The sequence below is a fragment of the Lupinus angustifolius genome, chromosome LG06 (assembly GCF_001865875.1).
Source record: "Lupinus angustifolius cultivar Tanjil chromosome LG06, LupAngTanjil_v1.0, whole genome shotgun sequence".
NCBI lineage: Eukaryota > Viridiplantae > Streptophyta > Magnoliopsida > Fabales > Fabaceae > Lupinus > Lupinus angustifolius.
The window spans coordinates 20862059-20875132 of record NC_032014.1 but is presented as its reverse complement, the minus strand read 5'-3'; positions in this window follow the sequence as shown (position 1 = coordinate 20875132).

Below are 13074 nucleotides of genomic sequence, written 5' to 3'. Positions count from 1 at the left end.
CAAATTGATTTCGCCTCTCTGTTCTTCCTCTAGCAAAAAGACTATCACTTGAGCCTTCAGATCTCGAATTTGATACTCTTTTCTTTAGTTCTTTCGAGCGCCTTACATCTGTCAACGTCCTTACGATTCCATCGAACATCTTGATTCTAATTGAGCCGATGCCAATGACCTTGCAGGGAGCATTATTTCCCAAAAGGACCTTGCCCCCATCTAAGGGTTGGTAAGTTGAAAACCAATCCTTAATGGGACACATGTGATATGAGCATCCAGAATCAAGTACCCATTCATCTTTTGAATCGTGCTCTGAGACTATTAGTGCATCTGCACTATCATAGTCATTTGCTACAGCTGCATCTCCATATTCACAAATCTTTTCCTTGCCTTTGCGCTCTGGACAATTCTTTCTTATATGCCCTTCCTTGTGACAATGAAAGCATTTATACTTTCTAGGTTTCGCTTTAGACTTGGACCTAGATTTCCCTCTTTCACCAAATTGATTTCGCCTCTCTGTTCTTCCTCTGGCAAAAAGACTATCACCTGAGCCTTCAGATCTCGAATCTGATACTCTTTTCTTCAGTTCTTTTGAGTGCAACGCCGCCTTTACTTCGTCTAAGGTCAGATCTTCTCGACCATACATCATGGTGTCGATAAAGTGCTCATAAGAACTTGGAAGGGAACATAGTAGAAGAATTGCTTGGTCTTCATCTTCAATTTTAACATCAATATTCTTTAGATCAAGAATAATTTTGTTAAATTCATCCAGATGATCTTTTATGGGCTTTCCTTCCAGCATTTGAAGAGTATATATTCTTTTCTTCAATTACAGCCTGTTAGTGAGTGACTTCGTCATGTAGAGGCTTTCTAGCTTCAACCATAATGAAGCAGCTGTAGTTTCATCTGACACTTCTCGTAGAACTTCATCTCCCAAGCACAACAAAATTGCACTAGGTGCTTCTTCCAGGTTTTCATCCTTCTCGTCCTCGGTCAGACTCTGTGGTAACTTGTTTCTACCTTCCAAGGCTTTTCCCAAGCCTTGATGAACTATTAGAGCTTTCATCTTCAATCGCCATAGGTTGAAATCATTTTCTCCATTAAATTTCTCCAAATCAAATTTAGCACTCGCCATGATAACCGTATACCGGAACAATAATGTAGTCCGTGAACGTACACTAGGAAAGCTCCCATGAAAGAGAGTTGGGTCTTAACAGACACGCTTATATACCAGTTCTTTCCTAAGACAGAACTTTCCTAGACATGCACTTTCACACTATTATACCTTACCAGTAACAAGAATAATTCTTTTCTGGTGTGTAAGATCAGACAATGCTGCAAACACAAAGCATACTAAGAATTTTCTTTTAGATCGTACGGCTTAGCATGCAAGAGCTCTACGAGCTCTGATACCTCTTGTTGGACCAGACTGCGACTAGGGAGCCTCCAACCACTAGGGAGTTCCATTGTTACATGGGTATGGGAAGAGTGAAGAATCACAAGTGAGACACTACATCTTGAACCAAAACCTTAAGGCATTAGTTCCATGGGCCTTTCCTTCTTATAAACTCTTTCATTCCTCCCCACATATCCAATGTGGGACTTCACACTTGAATAAACCCAACATTAACAAAATGGGTGCATTTTGGCTCAAAATTCTTCTGATATGACTTTAGTAAGTCTGTACTTCGGTTGACTATCACACTATGCCAGATATTATAATTAACAATGGTCATTCAATAGCGTTTTCTTGAACGACACTGTTAAATATGAGGCAGACGAACATCAACATCACACATTAAAGCGATTGCTGTCAATTTGGGTAGATGGATAGAACATTAACAGCGTAGTCTTGAAAAAGTGTTGTAGAACATCAGTGACGTTAGTACTAGCTTGAATGAGTTATATTTAACATCTTATTTTAGAGGAAGCAATGTTAATGTACATCTATTCAACAATGCAGAGTTAAAGAAGTATTATTGAAGATGACATAGTATGTTTTACACAGTAGAAAAATTAATGGTGGAGTGGTTATACGTCTATTCGTTTCTATGCAAATTCTTTGTTTTCATAGAAAAATTAATTGGTTGCACATATGCCAGAACGACGATAACGACACTCTTTCTATTTGAATCTATAAATGTTGTGGTTCACTTCATGTTTTTTAAGTTGTGTTGTTCTATTTCACCGGTAAGTGTATGTGTTTCTATAGATTATTTTTTTCTCCTTTGTATAGTTTTTTTTGTCTAATTAGTCATTGTCTCCTTTTATAATTAGTCATGGCACCCAAGGAGAAAAAGATAGGAAGAAGAAAACACAATGTAACGAAAAAGAGAGCAATACAAGGCAAAAAGAAAAAGGGAAGTTTTGTTAAAAGGAATGATAATACTGATATGACACATTCCCTTGCTAAAGTACAAACCCCTAGAAAAGTTGTACTGTTAGGAACCCTATATCAGAATCATGTGAAGGAGGTCTGTAACATCTTAAATCTATGAGGTCAAAGTTTATGAAGATGGAATCATCCAATCTTATTGTCAAGTGCATTTTCACTAGAGTACATATACCTTCTGGTAAAAGAGGCTTCTTTAATTTGAGAGAGTAGATATACCAAATCATTTAGTTCATTATCAAAAGAAAAGTGATTGTTATACAAGATTTGCATGAGATGACAATGAACTAAATGATTAACATATACCAAATCATTTAATTCATTGTCATCTACCAAATCATTTAGTTCATTGTCATCTACCAAATCATTTAGTTCATTGACATCTCACGAATAATTAATGTCTTTTGGCAACAACAAAGTTTGACACTTTGAATGAGGAATAAACAATTATTTTGGATGTTAATTTCTATTTTTTTGTTATTTATTTGAATGATTGTATTTTGGTAGTTCCATATTAATAAACACAATAAACAAATTAACAAAACTTAATGCTTAATATTTTTGGAATATTTCAGCACCATTGTATTTTGCGGAAAATTCAAAAACCAAAAGTAACATTGTATTTTAGAAACTATGTTAATTAACATATTAAAAAACATATAATGCACAACTTCATGTTAAAATAATTGATTTTAATGTTGTATTTTGGCAACTTCATGTTAATTAACATATGTTAACTTATTTTCATGTTGTACTTTGACCCGTAATATAATATGTTAATTTAACAGTGCAGATTTAAGAAAACGCTATTAAATTAAATCCATTAATAGCGCATATATAGGAAAACACTATTAATTTGAATGTTGAATTATTTGCTGGCTTGAATGAGTTCAGTTTAATAACACATAGTTAAGATAAAATTGTCAATTAGATTCTATTCAACATCGCAAAATTAAGATGACACTATTAATTACAATATATTCAACAGCGCATAATCAACGAAGTGATGTTGATGTGTTTATGAATATGAGCCATCAAAAGCTAGATTCACACTAGATATTTAACAATGCTTTCTCAAGCAATCGTTGTGGAAGATGTGATAACAACAACACATTCCTTAATATGCAATGTTGAAGATGTCAAAACAACAGTGCAACATTTAATATGTGATATTGAAGATGTCCTATCAACATTGCTTTCTGTAGAAAGTGTTGTTGAATTGTTACAACAGTTTAAATATCTAAAACATGATTCAGTTCCCTCTATGCTCTCACACTTAATCGAACAGAAACCTCATACTCTGAGAAACCTCAAAAAACTTCATTAATGACTTTCCAAAGTTGTGATAGTTGTTCTCACGATGAAGAAAAAGCTACACCGACTTCACAATACAAGAAAATCGTTGTTCATAAACGAAATCCATGTGGAATGACTTCCATGAAGAATGTCATTCGTGCAAGAAGTAAGAAAGTGAAGATATATGTTCAATGGAACTCAAAAGACCAACCATTAAACTCGAAGGGTGGATGCATATTGGTGAGCTACATTGGGGTCGTGGTTAGGTAAAATGTGTGATAACATTCAGCAAATGGACTGATGTTAGGTGGAATGGTGTGAAAGGGTGGATGCAAATGGACTGATGTGTGAAAGTATTGTTAATTTGTAAGTACATTATTGGTTATGTTTCATATGCATACATCTAATTACATTATTGGTTATGTTTTGGCAGCTGGACAATAAAAGCGATACACCTTTGAGTCCACATGGAGTAGAACTCGATGTTCTATGGGTGGATGCCCGTAGGAACAAGTATGATGTCATCGATAATGAGCAAGTTCAAGAAGCGGCAAACTGTGTTGTAAGTACTCATTTTTTAATTATACTTAATTTCCATACTTTATTTATCCAAATGTGATTAATTAACACTATGTTTTTTCTTAATTTGTCAGGTTGCCTTAAAAGAAAACGAGGCACAGTCGAATAGTCGCATAATACTTGATAAGGCACTAGGATTGCCTCACTACCGTGGCTGTATTCGAGATGCAGGATTTGGGTTAGCCTACAAACATTTATACTCCATCCAAAGTGTGCAACCAAAGCCCAAATGAGTTAGGTTCAAAATCAAATGGATAGCCTCATGAAACGGTTCAATGACTTTGAGCAGTCAATGAAGGTGAAGGAGTCAGAGTCACAACGACTAGGTACTGCTGCTGGTACTATTCCTTCAACCATCAATGAGACTTGCACACCTTCTCCTTACAACATTCTCATTCTGATTCCCATTCCTGAGGTAATTTAGTTAATTTATTTTTCAATTAGTTTATAGTCGTAAACTAATTATATGTTTTAACTAACATACAGGGAATCAGTGCTTCCAAACTTTTCCTAGATATCCCATCTAGCCGAGTGGTGGGGGTTGGGAAAGGGCACAACTCGGCCGATGCTATGCTGCATAATGCACGTATCCCACGCCATCATGTGAAGGTCTCGATTAATGTTGCAATCGATGATGAAGCATTGTTTCCAATTCCTCTTAATGAGGATATCTTCACAGTTGGAGGAGCTATAGGCACTTTTGTGGCTTCACTAATAGACCTTGTACAAGTAGAATTCATATGTTTTTATTGAATATTTCAAGAAAATGTAAACTCTACCCCTAGTAACATCCCAAAGACTAAGCCATGTACGGGGGATGTGAGCTCGATGTTATCTATGAGAGATGTGAGCTCGAATCCATCTATGGGTGATGTGAGCTAGAAGGCATCTACGGGGGATGTGAGCTCCAAGAAGACTGTTGGCAAATCACATACAGATGACCAAGTCAACCAAATTAGGGAAGATTGGTCATAGTATGTACTTAGTTTTGTTTAGGGAAATCAATGTATATCATAGGTATAGTAGATTTTTCCACATATTGTAGCTTAGGGAATTCAATTAATGTCCAATATAATGTATATATTTTGGTGTATGTAATATATGTTTATGTAATAATGCACTGTAATAAATATTCAGTATATAAATTCAGTTGAAATTCACTTATGTCCATATAGTTGTGATTTGGTGTTTATGTATGCATTCCAGTTGTTATTTTGTTCTGTTTGTAGTTCTTGAATATGCATTCAGATTATTTTCTGTTGTGGGCTTAACTGTGTAGAATTAGGAATTATGGTCTTCAACAACGCTATTGTAAAACTGCGTTGTTATATCTACACAACAACGTTTTTTACCAATGCATTGTTGTTTAAGTTGCATTCAACAACACATTCTTAAAGAAGCATTGTTGAATACTTACCTTTCATATTATTTTCCTTTACCTATACAAAAGCACATTTTTGATGAAGCGATGTCGATATGATCAACAATTAAGCACATGCACAAGATACACTATTAGGTTTTAATTCATTGTCATTATTTCCTTTATTATTAATTTTTAGGTAGGAACAAGTATGATGTCATCGATAATGAGCAAGTTCAAGAAGCGGCAAACTGTGTTGTAAGTACTCATTTTTTAATTATACTTAATTTCCATACTTTATTTATCCAAATGTGATTAATTAACACTATGTTTTTTCTTAATTTGTCAGGTTGCCTTAAAAGAAAACGAGGCACAGTCGAATAGTCGCATAATACTTGATAAGGCACTAGGATTGCCTCACTACCGTGGCTGTATTCGAGATGCAGGATTTGGGTTAGCCTACAAACATTTATACTCCATCCAAAGTGTGCAACCAAAGCCCAAATGAGTTAGGTTCAAAATCAAATGGATAGCCTCATGAAACGGTTCAATGACTTTGAGCAGTCAATGAAGGTGAAGGAGTCAGAGTCACAACGACTAGGTACTGCTGCTGGTACTATTCCTTCAACCATCAATGAGACTTGCACACCTTCTCCTTACAACATTCTCATTCTGATTCCCATTCCTGAGGTAATTTAGTTAATTTATTTTTCAATTAGTTTATAGTCGTAAACTAATTATATGTTTTAACTAACATACAGGGAATCAGTGCTTCCAAACTTTTCCTAGATATCCCATCTAGCCGAGTGGTGGGTGTTGGGAAAGTGCACAACTCGGCCGATGCTATGCTGCATAATGCACGTATCCCACGCCATCATGTGAAGGTCTCGATTAATGTTGCAATCGATGATGAAGCATTGTTTCCAATTCCTCTTAATGAGGATATCTTCACAGTTGGAGGAGCTATAGGCACTTTTGTGGCTTCACTAATAGACCTTGTACAAGTAGAATTCATATGTTTTTATTGAATATTTCAAGAAAATGTAAACTCTACCCCTAGTAACATCCCAAAGACTAAGCCATGTACGGGGGATGTGAGCTCGATGTTATCTATGAGAGATGTGAGCTCGAATCCATCTATGGGTGATGTGAGCTAGAAGGCATCTACGGGGGATGTGAGCTCCAAGAAGACTGTTGGCAAATCACATACAGATGACCAAGTCAACCAAATTAGGGAAGATTGGTCATAGTATGTACTTAGTTTTGTTTAGGGAAATCAATGTATATCATAGGTATAGTAGATTTTTCCACATATTGTAGCTTAGGGAATTCAATTAATGTCCAATATAATGTATATATTTTGGTGTATGTAATATATGTTTATGTAATAATGCACTGTAATAAATATTCAGTATATAAATTCAGTTGAAATTCACTTATGTCCATATAGTTGTGATTTGGTGTTTATGTATGCATTCCAGTTGTTATTTTGTTCTGTTTGTAGTTCTTGAATATGCATTCAGATTATTTTCTGTTGTGGGCTTAACTGTGTAGAATTAGGAATTATGGTCTTCAACAACGCTATTGTAAAACTGCGTTGTTATATCTACACAACAACGTTTTTTACCAATGCATTGTTGTTTAAGTTGCATTCAACAACACATTCTTAAAGAAGCATTGTTGAATACTTACCTTTCATATTATTTTCCTTTACCTATACAAAAGCACATTTTTGATGAAGCGATGTCGATATGATCAACAATTAAGCACATGCACAAGATACACTATTAGGTTTTAATTCATTGTCATTATTTCCTTTATTATTAATTTTTAGATTGTTTGAATGTTATTTATTGCCATTATTAATTGTTCTATATATTTAATTAATTGTCATTAATCGAATATCATAAAATTAATTTGAACTTATTAAAAAAAATAATTATTGAAAAAATTAATATATCTTCCATAGTGTTTCATTCAGGTTGCATTATGGAATACTTACATTCATTGTATCTTCCATAATGCTTTTTGTCGGTGACGCTGTAGATTAGGTATAATTGACAGTGCTATCTTAATTAAGCGGTGTTGAAGCTACCATCAGACTCTAAAAAATTAAAATGTTCCTGCATTGTCACACATTCAACAATTCCAATACTCATTTACTCAGCAAAGAAACTCATTACTCTCAAAATCATCATTCAACACCAAAATTCAACACTGATTTTGAAAATCTACTACTCATTCAATACGAAAAGCAACCTTGTAAAACATTCACTCATTCAACATGAAAATCATTCAACATCGATTTAAAAAATCATTCACTCGTTCAACTTCAAAAATAATTATTTACTCATTCAACACCGAATTGAAAGTGAGTTTTCAATTACATTATATTTGCCTTTTAATTACATTATATTTAGCTTGTATTGAGTTCTAAATATTTTTCTTATAAATGAGTGAAAGTGATTTCACTCATTTAGCTTGTATTGAGTTAGGGTTCTGACCTCATTCACGTTATTACATTATGAGTTAGGATTCCCCAATTTTTAATTACATAATAATGTATTTGCTATGCTTGGTGAGCTTAACTCCAAGCTTTAGGGATTTATGCTCATTATATTTTTTCTGTTAATTCTTTTATAGAAAATGGATCACAAATGGATGAGTATCAATCAATTAACGAAGGAGTATGAGGAATGAGTGAAATGATTTTTTAGATTTGCAATTCAGAATGTTGAAAACCCTAATAGAATTCTATGTTATTGCTTAAGATCTTGTTACTCAAACTGAATTACTCCAAATAAGTTAAAAGTTCATTTAGTGTGTCACGATATTAATCAAATTTACACATGTTGGACAAGACATGGTGAGAAGAAAGATGTTATGGATTATGATAATGAGATGCATATGAAAGAGAACTACACAAATGCATATGAAGACGATTGTTTCGAGGAAATGACAAATGTTGTCGAAGAGGATCTTCGGGATTGTCCTAAGATGTTTTAGCAGCTGATAAGTGATGCTAAGAAACCATTATATGATGGTTGTACTAAATTCACAAGATTGGAAGCGATGTCAAGATTGTAAGTTTAAGATGCCTACTAAGAGGGGGTGAATTAGTTGTTGGGAGAATATTGCTGATTTTTCTGCTATGATATCAAAGTATACATGTAGCTAATTATTTACGCAGAACTCAACCAAGTAAAACAAAAAGTAAATGACAAGAATGAGTAGAAGAAGAGTACACATAGAGTTTTTATACTGGTTCACCTTGTTGTCCATCAAATGTTCCATTACTCTTGCCACACATGAGATTTTTCCACTAGATAATTTGAGTTGTAATTACAATTTCTCTCCCCGATACTTTTGTACCTTACGCATCACAACTTATCTACACTTGAAAATTCCCTTTTCATGTGAACTTTTTTCCCTTCTTAACAGACCCTTGTGTCAAAAAGTTTACAACAAGATGAAGAATTTCAACACTGGCTTTGGATTGCCTTTACAACTTTTGAACAAATATATAACTTGCAATCCTTGATCTCACAATATAAATACTTAGAATACAATGCTCTTAATCTTTTGAAAGTTTAGAACACTTTGCACTTTGTCAAGAAACTTCAGAAAATATGAAAGTTTAGAAACGAAGTTTCTTAAGAAAAATGTGCAGAAAATTGTTTACTAAATGGTTGAAAGTTTTGTGTGATTGTAAGTAATTGTGTATTTCGTGTGTTATGGTGTATGTAGAATTTGGATGTCTCAATGCCTTTAAATAGGCTTCCAATCAGCCATGACAACCTTCCATGAAGAGAAGACACGATTGGAATAAAACCTATTCACTTTGGATGAAAGTTGTTCATTTGAATTTAAAAATGTGGTTTCTACAACTCTGTGTAATCGATTGTGATCGGGTGGTAATCGATTACCAAAAAGTTCTGTCCAAGGTGGTAATCGATTAATACATTGAATTAATTAGTTACATCAGTCAGTTTTTGCTTTGTAACTTTTTTCTCAGTCAGGTAACCTATTACGCAGTTCCAGTAACCTGTTACCAACTCCTCACAGTTCAGGTAACCTGTTAACCAAGTCAAGTAAGTCATTGATTAGCAATTTGACTTTGCATTTTAGACATATCCAATTCTTTAAAAGTAATTTTCATTCTTTGAGCACTGCAACTAAATATAAAAGTGAGTGTAAGGATAGAAGTACCTATATGAAGACTTAATCTATATTTCTCTTAAAGCTTGAATCTTCTATGTCTTCATGGTCTTCTTCCTTTTCTTCTTTTTGTGATCGTTAGTGTCTTCATCAAAACCATGTCAAGGTCAGGAGCAAGATCTTGTTCACAATCTCCCCCTTCTTGATGATGACAAACCAATACCTTTTGAAAATTGAGATCTTGAATTTTTTTGAGGTTCAACATATGTAGAGCATATAACTTTGTTGAAACTTCGAATATTCTCCCCCTATCTTGTATAGTCCCCCTTTTTATTGGATGATCCTGAAATGATTTGACAGAAAAATACAAATCCAATGATTCTCTCCCTTTTGACATCATCAAAAAGAAGAAAAACTAGTTTTGTCCAACACAATATAAAGATATATACAAATAAGGGTAACAAGATTTGTTGACTTATAAACAAGCCAGGGTCATAATTTTTGCATAATACTATGAATTACGAGTAATGTTAGATAGTAATATACCAAATCAAAACATAACATTATGAACAATAACTAAGAAATTCATACATCGCAATTAACAAATAGCAAGATGTTCGTAAACAATATCCAAAGAACAAGTGAAAATAACAGTAATATTATTTCTAAAATTTGCAACAACAACAATAACAAAAGCGAAATCCTAGAATTTTAGATTGCTATCCTAATGATATGCACCAGCTTGCTGAGAGTCCAGGTCCATGTAGTCTAATCGATTAGATATGCGTTTAAGCTCTTCTTGGACTTGTAGATTCGCTGTGTTAAGAGCATCCATCCGAGTAGTGATATAGCCCTTAAGTGGGTAAAACTTGTCCATGATCATTTGATTGGTAGGAGTGGAGTCAAAAGAAGATGATTCAACATGAAATGAGGGATGAGTAGGAGGGTCAGCAGAAGGATTTTCTGGATTTGCAGCCTAGTGATAATCACGATGCTTGTAAATCATGTCATTGGTATCTCAAAAGAAACCCACTTTGTGGATGACAGCCACATCAATTTTGTCGCAAACATCAAGCGAGATCTTAGACTCTCCAACAAATGAAACACCATCATAATCAAGAATGGCAGTTATGAGAATAACAAAAGGCAGCAGTCGGAACTCTCTTCTAAAGGCCCAAATTTGTCTCATTACCATTAATGTCCAATTAATTGGAACATTCTGTTTAATAACATACATCAATTGAAGTTCCATATCATTTACTTGTGAATAGTTTGAAAGCTTTGGAAATATGATGTAGTTTAGTAGGTAATGAAGCAAACGGTCTTCCAGGTTCAAGTTACCAACAAACAAAATATTGTGGTTGCACACAGAGTCACCTACTGACCTTTGCTTACACATTTCTATTTACTTTTTGGAGTTACTACACATAGAGTAGTAGAAATCCAGTTTGTTAAACCCTTCTAAATCGCATTGAATGTCAGATTCAACTATTATTCCTATGTATGGTATATTATAGCAAAGTGAACTCAGGGTTTTAAAGTCTATGCAATCTCTTTGCCTTACATAGGGAATAGTTTATTCTTATTAAAACCCAAAGTGCATTAAAATACTCGTACAAGTTCCGGATAGTAGGCATGATGCATTTCACATAAATAAAAAAATTCTTTCTTGCCTAAAAAGGGTTGGGAAAATGAAATTGTTGTTCTCAAAAGAGCTTAGCATACCATACACTGGAGTAAAGATGGGACGTTACATGAAGTGCTCCTTGAAGATGGTTCTTTTTTCCTCGTTGGCCAAGAGTCGCGCCAAATCCAATGTATTAACTTTATTTGGGTTTTGTTGTCTCCCTTGAGTTACATTTGTTCTTTGCTTCTTAGAGGCCATTGTTGTCGAGGTTTGAAAAACTTAGGTTTTTATAGATTTTGAGATTTGAGGTTTTCTGATTTAGAGCACTAAATACGAAAATGATGATCATAATGTGTTTAGGAGAGGAAATGTGCTAGAAAACGCCACAAAAATCAAGTAAAACAGTTGAGAAAAGAAGTATTCGAAGTTGTGGGGGGTTACCACATTTGGAAAGAGGGAAAATGGAGAAGATGAAGTTGAAAACTCTAATTTTTGCCTTAAATAGTGCAGAGTGTAATCGATTGCCACGAATGAGAAATCGATTACTCAACCTTGCTATTTGGAAATTAATCGATTAATTCAACCTGAAATCGATTACATTGGTTGATTTAAAAAAAAAATCTTTTTTTGCCACTGATGCCTTGTAATCGATTGCCCTTCCATGGTAAAAGATTACATACCCCAAAATAAATAAAAATTAAGCGATAACAAGCATGAATAAGTTCAAGTAGGCATCAAATACATGTAATGAAGCACATATAATATATTTTTCACATATTAGCATAAATATGCTTCATCAAGAATGTCTAGTTCTCGTCTAAGTTTATAGAAAGAATCTTTAGCTGAAGGTTTAGTAAAGATGTCTGCAAGTTGTTCATATGTATCAACAAATTCTAAGAGAACATCTTTCTTTTGGACATGATGCCTAAGGAAGTGATGCCTTATATCTATATGTTTGGTCCGGGAATGCATAATCAGATTCTTTGCGAGGTTTATAGCACTAGTGTTATCATATCTTCCAACAATTTTTTCTTGAGCCACAATATCTGGGCACAACAACTTCTTGCAACTATGTATTCTGCCTCAATAGTACTTAGAACGGCAAAGACTTGCTTCTTACAGGACTAGGAGACTAGGGCACTTCGAAGGATATGACAAGGACCACTTGTACTTTTTCTCTCAGATTTGCATTCAACAAAGTCTGAGTCCGGATATCCCACCAGGTTACATATAATTCCTTTAGGGTACCATAGTCCTACACCAAGTATGCCTTTAAGATATTTTAATATCCTCTTCACAACAGTAAGATGTTAGGTATTAGGTTTTGACTGATAACGTGTGCACAAATAGACACTACACATAATATCAGGTCTACTAGCAGTAAGGTAAAAAAGGGAACCAACCATACCTCGCTAAGATAATCGATTAAAGAAAGAAGATAATCGATTAATTGAACAATCTTAATCGATTAACAAAAAAATAGTTTTAATCAATTAACAGAAACAATTATAATCGATTAATAGAAACAGGATAATCGATTAATACAACAATTCTAATCGATTAAACACAAACAGTAAGCTATTACAGAAAATGATTAATTGCAGAACAGTTAATCGATAACGGAACGAATATAGAGCTTACAGATTGTATATCAGAATAGCATCCAGTACA